The sequence below is a fragment of the Bos indicus x Bos taurus genome, chromosome 2, assembly GCF_003369695.1.
Source record: "Bos indicus x Bos taurus breed Angus x Brahman F1 hybrid chromosome 2, Bos_hybrid_MaternalHap_v2.0, whole genome shotgun sequence".
In the NCBI taxonomy this organism is placed as follows: Eukaryota; Metazoa; Chordata; class Mammalia; order Artiodactyla; family Bovidae; genus Bos; species Bos indicus x Bos taurus.
In genome coordinates, this window is record NC_040077.1 from 30,940,738 (window position 1) to 30,956,549 (window position 15,812).

Consider the following 15,812-nt stretch of genomic DNA (forward strand, 5'->3'; position numbering starts at 1 on the left):
TCTTACTTATCCTCTCTGAATCCTATTGTTTCCTTATCTGCAAAATGAGGACAATAATCACCTTTATCTCATAGAGTTACTGTCAAGATAAAAATGAGCTAATCAGTGCCTGGCACAGAGCAAGTCACTGTCCTCTATTATCATTACTATTCCTTCTCTAAGATATTTTGAGGTGTGGAATTCTTTGAGTAAAATATTCATTCCTCACTTTGCTTTGTATTAAAGAGGGTCTGATAAACTCAGCATGTTGTTGTTTAGTCGCTGAGTTGTGTCCGACTCTTTGAGATCCCATAGACTGTAGCCCAGGCTTCTCTTTCCATGGGATTTCCCAGGCAAGAATACTGGAGTGTTGCCATTTCCTTCTCCAGGGAATCTTCCTGACCCAGGGATGGATTGGACCCAGGTCTCCTGCATTGGCAGCAGATTCTTCACCCCTGAGCCACCAGGGAAGCCCAAACTCAGCATACTTAGTCAATAATCTTTGAGGTAAACAGGTTTTGAATGTATGTATGTGATCTAGAAGAAATACAACTACATAATTAGCAAATATTGTGCCTATAGAGTATTTGGCTTTTGTTGCTTTTCTGTGTTTTACCATCTTCAAGGCTATATGACACAAAACTACGTTACTTTATTTACCTAACCAATCTTATATGAGTGGATATTTCAGTTTTTTTCTAGACTTTGCTGTTATAAAATATGCTACCTAAATAGAATACAAGACTTTCTAAAGAGTAGTTGTAGGCTGAATTTGAAATAGCAAATCTAAGTAAAAAGTTTAAATCTTTATAAGAAACTAACATTAAGTAATTCATTTATTCAAAAAATATCTGTTGAGCACCCACTATGTGCCATGCACTGTTCTAAGTACTTGGGATTCACTGGTGAACAAAAGGGACCAAGAAAGGAATATTCCAGCCCCTTTAAGTCTTATGTTCTACCCAGGAAAAATAGAAAGTGAATAACAGACATTATAAATCAGTTAATTATATAGTACATAATAAGGTGATAAGTGCTTTGGAAACAATAAAGTGGGGTAAGGAGATGGAGGGGAAGCACAGAAGGTCTCTTTGAAAAGGTAAAGTTTTGACCAAGACTTGCAGATGAGAAAGTTAGGTTATCCAGAGGAAAGAACGCTCCTAGGAGACTGAGCAGTATATCTGCGTTTGGCAGGTGCAAAGGACAGCCAGTAGCCAGTGTGACTAGAGAGGAGTGAGAAAAAAGGAGAGCAATGAGTTCAGGATGAGTTCAGCAAGGTAACTGGAAAGCCATTCATAAGGTCTTAGAGGCAATAATACAGAGTTTGGCCTTTTCTCTGGGTAGCTCCTGTAGGCTCCTGCACAGAGAAATAACTCGATTTGTTTTCTCTTTTCCCCAAATCACTCTGACTGCTGGGTGAAAATAGGCTCCATGGGAGTCAGGCTGGAATCAGGGAGACGCTTACAAAGCTATTGCAGGCTTCTGTGAAATACTGCCATAAATCATTTTAAGCTTCCAGGTTCAGAAGAATTACACCACAGGACATTAAACAAATAAACAATGAGACTGAAGAAGCTATGGCTATTATCTTTGAGAAATCATAAAAATGAGAACAGTATGACTGGCACATATGCTTCTAAGTTCAACAACAAAAAACAGAACAAACAAACAAACAAAAAAATTTCTGGATTCTATCAGCCAGTCATTGTCAAAATGGGATTCCTGGGCTAACATCATCAGCATCCTCTGTGTGCTTATTAGAAACACAACATTTGGGGCTTCACCTGTATCTACAAGCAACTCTGGGGTAGAACCTGGCAAGCTGTGATTTACTAAAAGCCCTACAGGTGATTCTGATGCTAAATTTTGAGGACCACTGACACTCTAATGGTGAAACTAGATGCCAGAAGGAGTCTTTTCAGTTTTAGAATACTGGACTTCCAAGTTCCAATACATCTTTTAAATCATGTATTTAGAGAAATTTAACTTTTATTTATGGAAAAGGAAATGGCAACCCATTCCAGTATTCTAGCCTGGGAATCCCATGGACAGAGGAGCCTGGTGGGCTGCAGTCCATATGGTCACAAAAGAGTCAGACACAACTTGGCAACTGAACAGCAACAACTTTTTGTTTTTATTATATTTTATCTCTTCATAAAAAATAAAGTAAAATGGTACATTATTTTTTCAAAATACATGAGCAACAGGCAGTTGAAGACGATGAAAATGGAGAAAATGTAGATGATTAAACCTGTTCAACATTGCACATTAATGAAGTCACTGTTTTAGAATGTACATTTAAGCTTCTGAGTCTCAGCCTCAACATTTTTAGAGTAAGGCAGAAATGAATTTAATACAACTCAAAGAAAGAAATCTCAGATTTTAAATTAACTGAGACCTTCATTTAGTCTTCTAATGGTCAAATTTACTCCAGGAGAATCTGAAGTACCCAGAGAAGTAGATGTGTGGTTTTCCTTCCTAGACAAAATTCTCAGTATATTACTTCATAACATCTTGGTGATTTGACCATTTGAAGTTATTTACCTGATAACAGTTTCAAGTCCTAAAACCAAAGGAGCAGCTGGTAGGATAGGGCTATTACAGACGCCAAAAGCCAACCAGCAATCCCATCCAGATGGAAGGAGGTCCCCTCCCCATGGGGAAACACTGCCAGGGACCTGATGACAATAGCTGTGAACTCCTTAGTGTGTGGCTTTGGATTTACTTCAGCCCCTGCACAAAGAGCTAACTGAGTCCCCAGAGTTTTACAGTCGAATGCCTGCCAGAAATGGTTTTGATCTGGAAAATTCTGAAGCAGGTACATTATGTCAACATAAATGAGGATAAAATGGATTGAAAGGAAAGAAAGCTGCATAAATGGCTAAAAATAGCTAAGTGAAATAAAAATGAAAGTCAGTCACGTCCGACTCTTTGGCACCCCATGGACTGTAGCCACCAAGCTCCTCTGTCCAAGGAATTCTCCAGGCAAGAATACTGGAGTGGTTGATATTTCCTTCTCCAGGGGATCTTCTAGAGTGAGGGATTGAACTCAGGTCTCCTGCTTGCCAGGCAGATTCTTTACTGTTGCGTGAGTTACCAGGAAGCCTCCAAAATCGTTCAGTTTAGTTCAGTTGCTCAGTCATGTCCGACTCTTTGCGACCCCATGAATCACAGCACACCAGGCCTCCCTGTCCATCACCAACTCCCGGAGTTCACCCAGACTCACATCCATCGAGTCAGTGATGCCATTCAGCCATCTCATCCTCTGTCGTCCCCTTCTCCTCCTGCCCCCAATCCCTTCCAGCATCAGAGTCTTTTCCAATGAATCAACACTTCGCATGAGGTGGCCAAAGTACTGGAGTTTCAGCTTTAGCATCATTCCTTCCAAAGAAATCCCAGGGCTGATCTCCTTCAGAATGGACTGGTTGGATCTCCTTGCAGTCCAAGGGACTCTCAAGAGTCTTCTCCAACACCACAGTTCAAAAGCATCAATTCTTCGGCGCTCAGCCTTCTTCACAGTCCAACTCTCACATCCATACATGACCACAGAAAAAAACATAGCCTTGACTAGACGGACTTTGTTGGCAAAGTAATGTCTCTGCTTTTAAATATGCTATCTAGGTTGGTCATAACTTTCCTTCCAAGGAGTAAGCATCTTTTAATTTCAAGGCTGCAGTCACCATCTGCAGTGATTTTGGAGCCCCCAAAAATAAAGTCTGACACTGTTTCCACTGTTTCCCCATCTATTTCCCATGAAGTGATGGGACCAGATGCCATGATGTTCGTTTTCTGAATGTTGAGCTTTAAGCCAACTTTTTCACTCTCCACTTTCACTTTCAGCAAGAGGCTTTTGAGTTCCTCTTCACTTTCTGCCATAAGGGTGGTGTCATCTGCATATCTGAGGTTATTGATATTTCTCCCTGCAATCTTGATTCCAGCTTGTGCTTCTTCCAGTCCAGCGTTTCTCATGATGTACTCTGCATAGAAGTTAAATAAACAGGGTGACAATATACAGCCTTGACGTACTCCTTTTCCTATTTGGAAACAGTCTGTTGTTCCATGTCCAGTTCTAATTGTTGCTTCCTGACCTGCATACAGATTTCTCAAGAGGCAGATCAGGTGGTCTGGTATTCCCATCTCTTTCAGAATTTGCCACAGTTTATTGTGATCTACACAGTCAAAGGCTTTGGCATAGTCAATAAAGCAGGAATAGATGTTTTTCTGGAACTCTCTTGCTTTTTCCATGATCCAGCAGATGTTGGCAATTTAATCTCTGGTTCCTCTGCCTTTTCTAAAACCAGCTTGAACATCAGGAAGTTCACGGTTCACATATTGCCGAAGCCTGGCTTGGAGAATTTTGAGCATTACTTTACTAGCGTGTGAGATGAGTGCAATTGTGCGATAGTTTGTGCATTTTTTGGCATTGCCTTTCTTTGGGATTGGAATGAAAACTGACCTTTTCCAGTCCTGTGGCCACTGCTGAGTTTTCCAAATTTGCTGGCATATTGAGTGCAGCACTTTCACAGCATCATCTTTCAGGATTTGAAACAGCTCAACTGGAATTCTATCACCTCCACTAGCTTTGTTCATAGTGATGCTTTCTAAGGCCCACTTGACTTCACATTCCAGGATGTCTGGCTCTAGGTGAGTGATCACACCATCATGATTATCTGGGTCGTGAAGATCTTTTTTGTACAGTTCTTCTGTGTATTCTTGCAAATAGTTAAAGGATAAACTAAAGAGGCAAAATAAGGTTTAAAAACAATGGACACCTACCTTTTTTAGAGTAAAGTTACTATCATACTCTTTGAATAACAACTTCCTCATTCATGGTATAAAGAATTCCCCTTAATTTCTGAACTGCTAAAATTCTTTTAAGATAATTTCAAGACAAAAATTAAACACTGGACTAGAAGAAATTAAAGGATAAATCAATTATTAGGATAAACTTACACAAAAGGAAATATAAAACTCATCTCTAGAAAATTCAACTGTTGGTATTAATATTACAATTAATAATATTAACAGTATAAATAAAAATGAGCTAAGAAAAATAAAATTAAAGCAAAGTTCCTCAGCTGGTGACATCTACCCTTTTTAGAGTAAAGTTTCTGTCATACTCTTTGAATAACAACTTCCTCATTCATGGTATAAAGAATTTCCCTTAATTTCTGAACTGCTAAAATTCTTTTAAGATAATTTCAAAGGCAGGCTATCCATTTTGGGGGGATCTGTAGGTCCAATACTTATATTAAATAATCTGAAAGTATAGTTTCTAAATCATCTTATCTCATCACCATCTTAATGGAATTCACTGAGTTCAACTACTTTAACCATTAGTATAAGTCTTATTAGATTAAACCTTGTATGGGTCTTCTGTGAAATTAAATTTAAGATATCTGCTAAGCATGTTATGTAGTGTCCCTTGATAGCAAAACTTCTTCCCTCAGTTTGGTTCTTGGAGAAAGATTGTCTTTTTATACACAGTGTTTAAGAATCTTTTTGTTTTGTTTTGTTTCCTAAAATAAAATCAGATACATATGATTCTGTGTACTTCCACTTTTCCTTACCTATTGGGAACATAAGCGCTAAATTCCAGCCTTGATTGTATAAAGTGACCATCTCATATTCATAGTAATCTCTACTCTTTCCTTTCAGAATAACCTTCTTAAACTGTACTCTATGTGCCATTTCCATCAAATTAATCTAAGGTACTGTTTTAAAATGCAGATCCCTGGGTCTTGCCCAAGACTAATTTTTTCAGAATCTCCATAGATTGAACCCAGAAGTCTACAGATTTAATAAGCAGTCCAAGTGATTCTTATGCTCACTGAAGTTCAGAACTGATTTAAAGAATCCTCATTCTCTTCTTAACTCAAGTAGTCCTATTTTATCTTACAATTAATCTATAAACCGTGGTCTTCTTCGAATGATGAGTGAGATAGAGATCTTATTAAGACATAATACAACTCAAAGTATTGGACCTAAATTGGAGTGTGAAACCATATGCAGAAATCACTATTTCCCATGTGTACTCGAGACTGAAAAAAATCTCTCCCATTTGGAGCCCAGGCCATGAGATATATTTTCTCTAATCCGTGAATCAGTGATTTTCACAAGGGGAGGGTGAAGAAGAAGAACTCAAGCGAATCAGAACTTTCTGGCATTCTTTTTCAAACTCTACTCTTCTGTTCATCCTGAAGTTCTTAGTTTCTCTTTGATATTTAGTCCTCCCAACTTCACCCCCGCACCAGAGAAAAGGCTGAAAATGTTTCCAGAGAAAAGACTGCACATAATTTAGAATATCTAAATTTGATATTTTAGTTGTTTAATACCATGCTCATTATAAGTCAGGATGAAGATCAAGGTATTGAAAACTCAGTTATTTACATGCTGTGAAGGAGAGAAGTAGTGTTTATTAGCCTGTGACTTAAAGTAGAAGCAACTAACATTTATTTAAGGACTATAAATTTAACAATGTAATACTTGAATGAAATTTAATGCTTCAAGATCTGATGATGGGTATTAGTAAAGTAATAATAACTATAATACTGTTATTCCTATTATTGCTACTTCTATTACTACTAAAGTCTCCAGCTTTTATGGAAAACCTACTTTATACCAGCTATTGTACAAATGACTCTACATGCATGTGTGTATGTGTGAAGATCATTTAATTCTAACAACAACCCTCTTTCCATGGGTATTATAGTTTCCATGAACAGAGAGGAAACTAAAAATTGGACTGGTCAGGTAACATGTTCAATGTTAAACAGCTAGCAAATGGCAGAGCCAGGTCTGTGTTGCTACCAAGTGAAAGAGAGGAAAGACAAAGGCCAGATCATAAAGGCACCGGCACACTTTCCTAAGTATAACTCACTAAGAAGCACTTATAAAGTTTAATAAGGATAAGATACATATTTTTAAAAGATCACTCTGATGACAGATTAAAGAAGAGATTTGTTGTTTAGGAGTGAGTTCTCCTCTGGAGATGAAGACGAAAAAAAAAAAAAACTATGTATTAAATAAAAAGGTGACATTTAATGGGACTTTTTTTTTCACAGTAAATTGTAAAAAGAGATTCATTCATGAGGATCCAGACTGGTTTGCCATGTAAGATTTGTATACATGAAATGAAGTATTTTAAAAAATACTAATTGCTGATTTAAATCAGGGATACTGATTGGGTATCCCTGGTGGCTCAGATGGTAAATAATCTGCCTGCAATGTGGGAGACCTGGGTTTGATCCCTGTGTTGGGAAGATCCCCTGGAGGAGGAAATGGCAACCCACTCCAGGATTCTTGCCTGGAAAATCCCATGGACAGAAGAGCCTGGTTGGCTACAGTCCATGGGGTCGCAAAGAGTCAGACACAACTGAGTGACTAACACTTTCACTTTCATATATCGTCCTTTTAAATAATCATTGGTTTAACTAGGCTTAGCCATTGCTAATGGTTATAGCCGGAAGGACTATGACATCAGATTGATATATATTACGCCTTGGTTTAACATGCTGGTTTTTTTCACCTCTGCTTATCTAAAATTTATTCATAGAAGCCATTGAATAAAGTTTATTGGTCTTATCTTAGCAAATAAAATGGGATTTTAGGTGGAGAGGAAAAGGAATTAGGATAATAACCCATAACCTCCATGTGTACCGTACACTCCAAGGGTCTACCTCTTTGATCTTTCTGGTATTTGAAGAAAAGAAGCCAAGGGGCAGTAAAGAGAGGAGAGGAGGGAAGGAAGTAGGAGGTGAAGAACAGGCAGATGCCCTGGAGCTCCAGTCTGTCTTCAGAAGGACTGGAATCAAGGTTGCCACTGAAGGAGGTGAGTCCCATGCCCACTGCAGGATCCTGACAATGGTTCCCGGTCCCATCATCCCTTGAGCACACAAGGGTACGCTGCTCATAAGGCTCACACAACATGTTTTGTGTGAATCCTGATTTCTTGATCTAGGACTATAAGTAAACAAAGTGCATACAAAATCCAGATCCAGAAACAGAGTACCCATATCAATCCAAATGTCAAAGGTGCTGGATTCACCTCACCTGTGTTCTCTTTCTTCACAGGTCATGGAGCAAGGACGGTAATGTCAAGCCACATCAGAGTTCATCAGGGATGAGATACCTGTCAAGGATTTGTGGCAGAGTGGCACACTGGAATAAAAACACAGAATCTCTTATAAGGGTCGTATAAGAACAAATGAGATAATTCCCAGAATTGGCCTGGAGTTTTTTCCGGAAAAAGGTGCTGTGACTATCTAAGGTACCTAAACTTCTAGTGGGTCTAAATCGTGTTTGTGCAAAGTAAACTAAAATCTAGTAAACTAACAATGGCAACAGTTTCAGGACAAAAAGGAGGCAGAAGAGGGATTTCCTGCCTCCTTGCTAGTTTGTTCCTCCCAAAGAGAAAAACACTCAAGAGACATGGCAGAGATGACCTCAGGGAGTGGAGAGATGACAAAGGCTATTGATGTAAGTAAAGAGAAACTAAACCAGCATTTTATTTCTTTTTCTCTCAAGAGACACATTCATCTTGTGTATTCAGCAAGTTATCCAGGATTGTATTTAGTTGAACTTATTTATTTGGTAATTGGTTCTGTAGGTCATCTATGTGTATAGGATAAAGGACATCTAAACATGTAGTCAGAATTGGACTGTAAGCTGGCTCCTGGACTGGCCAAGTTTTTGAACCTACCGAGGAGTGTTTATTTGTTTGGTGTATCAGCCGCAACTAATGAAAAAAAGCTGTCTAAAATTATCTAAGTCAAGAAGGATGTTTATTGAACTAACAAGCAGTGCAGAGGCTGCTTGGGTCCAGGACGTGAGTGATCGTCAAGAGCCCAAGGGCAGATCTGTCTCTGTGATCTGCCACCCTCAGCGTGTCAGCTTTGCCCTCACAATGGCACGCCTTCTGGTTTTAAGTGCCGGCAGCAGGACCATCATACCCTGATGCAACAGTGTCCACGGGACAGAAAACTCTGTCTCCCCCTCAGTCTTTTTTGAGTGAAGAAAACTTTTACAGATGCCAAGTTGGCAGACTTGCCCTCACCTTGTATTGGCCAGAACTGGACCAAATGTCTAATCCTTAACTAATGATAGGCAAGGGGTTTGAAAGAGGTATTGAAGTGGAATGGCTGTTGGGAAGATGAACACAAAATTTACTTCAGTTTGAAAACACAGTAGACAAACTGAGGAGCTGATAAAACCAATGATGCTGATTTGTTTATTACAATATTGGCTTAATTGTCATTATTAGTTAGCAGTGGTCTCTCTGAGCGTATATCTATCTGATAATGATAAAGTCACAGGCAACATCATCTCCTAAAAAATAATAATTATTTCCAAGACAAAAACTGTTCTGAAGCCAGAGATGAACTTCTGCTTTCACATTCAGCTATTTTTTTCAGATGTCTGACATTAAGTCCAGGTAGAAAAAGACCAAAGTAGTTCTTTTATGGACAATCATGTGTTTATCTGACAGGAAGGGAACAATAGTAGAGAAAGTCGAGATTTAATTTGTATTTGGCCATAGTATGGTGATAGCCACACTACAGAGTTACTTTCTCAATAGGCTTGTCCAGACCGTTAGTTAATTTAATTTACCTTTAAATAGCTCCAACATGTTTAACATACATGTGAACAGGTATCTATTAGATGTGCCTTTTATGTTTATTAATTCATTCCTGTTTGTTTTGTATTTTAAAGCAAAGGTGAGGACTCTATTGCTGTGCTTCTTAGATGGTACCACCCCATTCCTAACATCATACATACATAACAACCTCTGTACATGATAACCTCCTAATAAGGTAGCTGACTCATCGTAATTCCATTTCTGAAGACATGAACTAAAATTCTTCTCATTTTGCAGGCTTGGGACCCAGGCTTTATCCTAAACTATCTGTATTCAAATCCTGACTCCTTATTACTTTTGTAACTTGGACAAATTATCCAACCTACCTATACCTAGGTTTTCCTATCTGTAAAACGGGGAAAATAGTAATAGTAATACCCTCATAGGGTTAAAATGACAATTAAATAAGTTAGTGTACGTAAATTACATGACGTAAATTATCTAAGACATAGTGATCATTCAATTGAGTTTTATCTATTATTTTATTTAATCCTCAAAGTCACTTGGTTACGTAGGCGCACCAACAAAGCAATAATTTCAAAACTTTTAAAACATAGACAATAATATTTTATTCAGCCTTGGTGAGTGCCCAGTGGTTATTATTATAATGTGTTGAATGCTATGTGTATGCCTTTGATAAAATATGCTTTTGGTCACACATGCCACTTATAAGCCCTAAACGAAAATTCCTTTGGAAAAAATAATAACTTTATTTAGCAGGAAAATAGTTAATTGGTCCATTCTATCTTTTAGATTATACCTTTCCTATTTCTTTTGTTGATACCAAGAAAACACAGACAGCATCCTGTTCTCACTAATGAAACCAGTCTTTCTCTGACAACTCTCTCTCTTGTCATCAAGAACATGAAAATATATTCGGATGTTGTTTTTTCCTTCCCTGATCTCTCAAGTTGTATGACACAGAACAACTTTCCTTCCTTGAAGATGGCAAATTTATAGCCTCTGACATAATTCAGTTTCCATGGAAATAGACCAGAACTAATTGATTTTGTCTGTAACGTAATTATAAAAATCCCTACAGAGACGGAGAGAGACTATTGATACTAACAGGCTATAGACCAATACAATTCACCAAACTGTCTTCTGTTCTGGAAAATTAGGCAAGATGAGACTTCACGGGCTAAATGACTAATGGAAAAAATACTTTTGTTTCTGCTGCAGTAGTGCTACGGCATATCTCAAATATTTACTGTGCCATTTTTCTCAGATTCTGATTCACTAACAGTTATTAATTTTGTACTCATTGTATTCGTTGGTTTTACATGTTTTCAGCAGCTTATGTTAGTATCACAGCACACAGATACGTGAGCCTGGAAAACTGATCTGGGTTACACAAATCTATCTTTCTGTACTTGTACACAGCTTAGATCTTGAATATCAAATCACACAATAGTAAGATTCAAGATAAAAAATGTCAACAATAATAGGAAAAATCAGTCAAGAACAGAATGTACGGAAAATGTGTCGCTTTAGGGCAACAATCTGTGTTTGTCAATAGACAGATACTTCAATGAAGATTACTTCTCTGTGCCTGTTCCTCATTTATTTTAAAGGCAGGTAGCTGGACTTTTTGTCAAATCCAATGCATGCCTTTTAATTAACTTCTTAGAAATTCCTCTTTTGGCATCTATATAACTGTTCTAATGTCACTGTTTAATATCCTCTGTGTTCCCTCTCTTTAAAAAATGGTAATCACAAGAGTCCTGCTTCTTCATATTTCCAATTTTTCCCTAAATAATGTACTGTGTATTCTTCAGCTTTAATGCTGCTGCTGCTAAGTCACTTCAGTTGTGTCCAACTCTGTGGAATCCCATAGACGGCAGCCCACCAGGCTCCCCCGTCCCTGGGGTTCTCCAGGCAAGAACACTGGAGTGGGTTGCCATTTTCTTCTCCAATGCATGAAAGTGAAAAGTGAAAGTGAAGTCACTCAGTCTCTGACTCTTAGCGACCCCGTGGACTGCAGCCCACCAGGCTCCTCCGTCCATGGGATTTTCCAGGCAAGAGTACTGGAGTGGGGTGCCATTGCCTTTTCCGTCAGCTTTAACTGGTGACTCCTTAATCAACATTTACCCAGCCCAGACAGCTTTCTTGAGTCTCAGATAAATATACATCCAGTTGTCTCACAGGCATCTCAAACTAAATAAAACTCAAGCAGAATTTATTCCTACAAACCTCTACTTCTTGGTTGGGTTAAACTTGAGGCTTAAACCAGAAATCTGGAGATAAACTTGACCCCATAACTCTTCTTCACCCTTCATATCAAATCATCACAAAATCTCATTGGTTTTCTCTTCCTAATTGTGCCTTCAATACAAACCTCCAGCCATGGTTTGTTTTCTTTCTAACTTATTGAAGACCTTCTATCCTCCAGGCACCTGCTCAGCTTTCAGTGCATTTTCTCATTTAAAGGTTAACATTAACTCTATGAAATATGTGCTGTCATTGCTATCATTACCTTCATAGGGAACCTGGCGAGTATGAAGAATTAAAAAAAAAAAAAATTATCACATTGCTAGAACATAGTGGAGCCAGGGCTTGAATGCAGTCCTGACCACCAAGTCCACACCCTTAAGTAGTAAAGCTACAATAAAATTCTCTTGCCCTTTGCTTTAAACCACTGGTGTCCATCTGCTTCCTTTTAGGGAGGCTGTTCTCAAAGGGTGGTTTCAGACACCGGGGTGTTCCTGAGTTTGCTTCAGAGTGTCTGTGAGGTCTAAACTATTTTCTTAAAAAATACCAAATTGTCATTTGCCTTTTTTCACTGCTCTGACATTTGCACCGATAGTGCTAAAGTCATGGAAGTAGAACTGCTAACGCCTGAGCAGGAATCAAGGCAGTGGCACCAAACTGTAGGAGGAGTCCTTGTTTTCTTCACCACAATTTTTGGTAAGGAAAAAAAAAAAAAAATGCCAGTTCGCATAAGAACATCTTTGATGAGGCAGTAAAAATTATTAGTTTTATTAAATCTTGACCCTACAGAACACTTATTTTTAATATTCTGTATGATGATAGGGAAAGAATACAGAAAGCATTTCCTCTGTGGACTGAGCACTAAAGCTGTCTCAAGGAAAAGAGTTGTGTGACTGTGTCAGTCAAGAACTGAATGCGCATTACTTTTTCGCGGAACACCATTTCCACTTGACAGAAAGAACTGACAAACTCTGGTTATTCAGACTCGGATATTTGGCAGATATTTTCTCAAAAGTGAATAAAGGAAAAACCTGTGACTTCAGGGAAAGCAAATGATAGCAGTTGTTGTCGATGTTAAAATTGGAGCTTTCAAGGGGAAATTGGAATTCTGGAAAACCTGAAGCTGGGAGAACTGACTTATTTGAAAAGACCCTGATGCTGGGAAAGAGAAGGGGACGACAGAGGATGAGATGGTTGGATGGCATCACCGACTCAATGGACATGAGTTTGAGTAAACTCTGGGAGTTGGTGATGGACAGGGAGGCCTAGCGTGCTGCAGTTCATGGGGTTGCAAAGAGTCAGACACGACTGAGCGACTGAACTGAACTGAACTGGGAGCTTGACAGTCTCCCAATACATTATGATCTTCTCTAGAGATCAATGGTGATATTAACAAATGCTATTTTTGAATTTACATGATAAAGTTGGTCAAAATTTGGAAAATCTGCATAGCAATGTGCTGATATTTTCCAAATGATCTATGCATGATGGTACAAAATCCATCCAAAGGGCAAGATCAATCAGAAGTTCACTGATAGTTTTAGATTCCACATAGAAACTAATTTAAGAAACTACCATTTGTAGAGTTTTAATGTTTATCAAAGAAAAACATTCACAACTGCTTCATAAAGAAATTGAAATGCTCCCTATTTTCCAACTACATATTTGTGAGGGGATTTTCTTCTTGTACTTTAATCAAAACAACATATCTCAACAGATTGAATTCTTAAGCAGATATGAGTATCTAGCTATATTCCATTAAGTCAGACAGTAAAGAGATTTGCCCAAATGTAAAACAAGTTCATTCTTCTCACTCAATTCTTTTCATTTTGAAACATGATTGGTATATTAAGGTGTTTTCATTAAAAATCTGTTTTATATGTAAACATATTACGGTAATCAAGACATGTTTTTAAATTTTCTATTCTAATTTTTAGTACAGTAAATATGGATAGATAAGTCTCCTCTTAAACAAAAGCTCTTTGAAGTCACCTATAATTTTAAGAGCATTAAGGGATCCTGAAACCAAAATGTTTAAAAACCATGGCTCTAGGATCACTCCCTATCTGTCCGTTCTTCATACTGCCACCATCTTTCCAATCTTAAAGTGATCATGCGTGTCCCACCTACAGCTTTCCTTAGTGTGCTGAATGAGGCCTTTGGTGATCTATATCCTGCATAAATTCCATTCCTTTATTTTTCCCCTCCCTTTTAGGCAGGTTGACTTCCACCCATAATGAACTTCTTATAGTTAGTTCTTCCCAAACAATCCATGCTCTGTTATTTCTGGGTCCATATCCATGCTTCCCCCCTGCCTACCTAATAGGTCTCTACTAATATGGCTTCTTCCCAACCTTCCCCCATCTACCACCACCACTACAACTAGCTGGTCAAATTCCAACCAGTCTACAAAACTTACCCTAATATCACTTCCTTAGGAAAACTTGTCTTAACCATGCCCTTCCCTGGGTAGAATAAACTCCTCCCTTTAATGCACCTCAGACAATAACCAGTTATATAAGATTATATTATAATTATTAGTATAAAAATCTGTCTTTCCCAATGGACAGTCAATTCCTTGAGGGCAGAGACTATGGGTACCTAGTTCAAGCACAGTGTTGATACAGAGTGGTCCCTCAATAAATATTTCCTAAATAAATGACCCTAAGTTTCCTTCCAGGTTTGAAATTCTGTCATCCATCCCTGTAATAAGATATTCTGAACCACAGTCTTTCTTGATTAACAGAAGGATGCATTTGTTTTATTGATACACATTAACAAACTTAGAGTTTTTAATCAAAGAGATCATCTCAGATCTTTTCTCCTTTTTTGTCCTTGCAAGGACAGTTCTAGAGAAAATTTGATGTGTTTTAATAAATTATAATGCATATATATTCATTAATAATAGATATTCCACACCAAGGCATCAGCAGGAATTAATTTTTTAAAGTCTGTCCTAATAGGAATATAAAATTATGTAAGAGCTCAGTATAATAAGCTCACAAAGAACAAGAAAGAATAGAAAAAAATTAAAATAGAACTACTGAAGAACTACGAGAGGTTTCTAAACAGCAACACTATAGGTGAAGCCCCAAGAAACTCTGTTCACTATAATCTTTAATGTCTCAGCCTACCCAAATACTGAGCAAACCCTAGGTCTCCTTGCAGACAAAAAGCTGAGAGTCTAGAGCTGGACTGTCTTCTCAGGATTTAGAGACACCAGCATGGTAATTTCAAAGAGACGTCTTTACTTCCTTTTGATCAAGACTCGAGATCTTTATTCTGGCCCCTGATAAGTGAATGAAGGTAAATTATTTATTTTAAAATAAATTGTCATGATTTTGTGATGGTACCTTTTTGTGTGTCATCTCAGAGAAATCAAAGTCATTTATAAAGATTACTGGAAGATTTTCTACATTAGATATGTTTAAAATAATTTCATTTTAGAACTCAGGAGCCAGGAGACTCTAATTAAATGAGTAAAAGTAGTTATTTCTTTATGGAAAAGTGTTGTCACATATATGATAAGGTGTTTCAATGTCAGTGAGGTTGCTTGCTTGTGTGTGCTCAGTTGTGTCCAGCTCTTTGCAACCCCATGGACCGGGGGCCCCACCAGGTTCCTCTGTCCATGAAATTCTCCAGGCAAGAACACTGGAGTGGGTTACCATTTTCCTACTCCAGGGGATCTTCCTGACACAGGGATCAAACCCACATCCCTTTTGTCTCCTGCACTGGCAAGCAGGTGCTTTAAAGAGGCTGAGGAAGATTAAGTGACAAACTCAATACCACAAAGTCAGTAGTCACAGACTCTGAAACCAACTGCGGCAAGGTTCCCACTGTCAATAAAGAAACCAAAATCACTTCGAGTGAATGCTTAACTACAAAAGCAACCTTTCTTGTCCCTTAAGAGAGCAGCCAAGTTCCACAGAAATTTTTAAAGATATTGTTCTCATGCTTTGTCATTTTCATTTAGCACTTGGGAAGA

The 15,812-nt window shown here is 38.1% G+C and overlaps 1 protein-coding gene across 10 annotated transcripts in view; it reads left to right on the forward strand.

Moving 5' to 3' along the window:
- SCN3A (sodium voltage-gated channel alpha subunit 3) overlaps positions 1 to 15,812 on the forward strand; it is a 121,271-nt gene that overhangs the window by 13,930 nt on the left and 91,529 nt on the right. For 8 of the 10 annotated variants that reach the window (XM_027558931.1, XM_027558961.1, XM_027559030.1 and 5 more), the window contains exon 2: positions 8,053 to 8,248. The gene's annotated coding sequence lies outside the window, so the exon portion shown is untranslated. Of the gene's footprint in view, positions 1 to 401; positions 487 to 8,052; positions 8,249 to 15,812 lie in introns of those variants that run through there. The other 2 variants (XM_027558941.1, XM_027558951.1) reach the window with 2 other exon arrangements.